Consider the following 1,916-nt stretch of genomic DNA (forward strand, 5'->3'; position numbering starts at 1 on the left):
ATCCACACATTTTCTCTTGGTGCTCGCCCTCATCCATCTCATTACGAAACCTGGGGAAAATAAGTCTGCCAGTGGACTTCCTACGCGTGGCAGGTTTGGGACGAAGCCGCGTCCCATACCACTTTGGCCAAAGCCTCTCGTCTGGCATCGGGGGAAACTCCATTTCATACACATTGAACACTTCCTACTGCATGTACACCGGATAGACGTATGGGCCCCATTCAATGCCGGGGGCGGCACAGGCAGCAAGTGCATGCCGACGCAGGAAATGGAGTGACTGAAAAAGGCCACAGTCACACGTGCCAACCATCGATTGAACACGGAACGACCTTTGCGACCAACCCTTGAAAGGCTCTAACTCCTCGACTAGAAACACTGAAACCCGTTTGTTGTAGTGAGTGATGCGCATCTTCGAGATTCCCTCTCTGCTCTTCTCAATAGCAGCTATCAGCCATTGTGAGAATTAATTACCCGCTACTAGTTTTGCATGTGCCTCCCATCTCTTCCTAACGAACAACTGCTGCAGCCTCTCGTAGGTGCATGACACGATGGTTGAAATCGGTAGATAGCGTGTACCCTTGAGCACAACATTCATGCACTTGAAGATTTTCATCGTCATGTGCCCAAACTAGCAATTGCTATCGCAGTGTTAGAGCCAAATCTCTTTGTTGAACTTACCACCCCTGTCTGCCATCTCTCGCAACAAATCCCTCAATGCATCAATGTACCACTCGTACCCAACCTTGCTTGGATTGTAAGCAGCATTTTATGAGATACTGCTTTTCCTGGGCAGACCTAAAATGAGACATGAAGTTTGTCGCCATGTGCCAGACACAGTAAACATAAAACGCTCTAGAAGGATGCCAACCACCATCGTCTGCTTTAAGTGCAACCTTGATCACCTGAGATCTATCAAAAATAATCAACAGGCCTTCATGTGGGGTGACGTGTCACCTCAGATTGGTAAGGAAGAAAGACCATGACTTCGTCATCTTAGACTCAATAATTGCAAAGGCAACAGGAAGAATATTACTGTTATCGTCTTGTGCCACCGCAATAAGCAAAACACCACCATATTTTCCATAAAGGTGCGTGCTATCGACGGAGACGAATGACTTGCAATGCACGAAAGCCTCCACACAGGCAGGGAAGGCCCAAAATACCTTATCAAACATCCTATAATCATGCACCATGAGGTGTTCATCATAGTATGGTACAACACTGATCTCATCATGCGCAATTGCCTTTTGCTTTGCTATCCAGACCTTTCTGTACAACAGTTTGAAGTGATAGCTTTGCCTAACTGCACCTTGTAGGATAAAGATGCCGACGGATGGGCTGAATTGTATCAACAGCATGTTGACATGACAGATGAAACTGTTGTCCAACTGGTAGTGGTCCTAAGACATGGTGGGGGCTATACACGTGTGCGCTCCTCCCACCTTACGCACCTCCCTAACACAATAGAACAACCATTATTGACATGTGCAACAAGCATAATAACGATAACTGAGAATACAGAACACAATTAAACTTGAATTCACCAATATCCGAGATTCTGTTGGAGAGCAACACATAGATTCTAAAGGTTGCCTAATTCATATTGTCGGCAATGCACATGGTACTTCAATTGATCCAACTCCAGAACCCGGTACTCAGTACTTCTGCAAATGCTATAATTCTTTTGAATCTGTGGCCAACCCGAAACTCCACACCATTGTCTAAGTTGTAATCGTCTTGACCCGTGTTGGAAAATGGATTTTTCTCTTGCATCGCGCCCAAATCCAACGTATGATAGTGACTGCGGACGGATGACAAGGCCAAAATTGGGTGCGGGGCAGGCAGAAGATACGGATGTGATAGCTCGACCGGGGTCTCTGGTACAAACTCCTCCTCATAATCATCTTCAAAAGAAC

This window comes from Arachis duranensis, chromosome 3 (genome assembly GCF_000817695.3).
Source record: "Arachis duranensis cultivar V14167 chromosome 3, aradu.V14167.gnm2.J7QH, whole genome shotgun sequence".
Lineage (NCBI taxonomy): Eukaryota > Viridiplantae > Streptophyta > Magnoliopsida > Fabales > Fabaceae > Arachis > Arachis duranensis.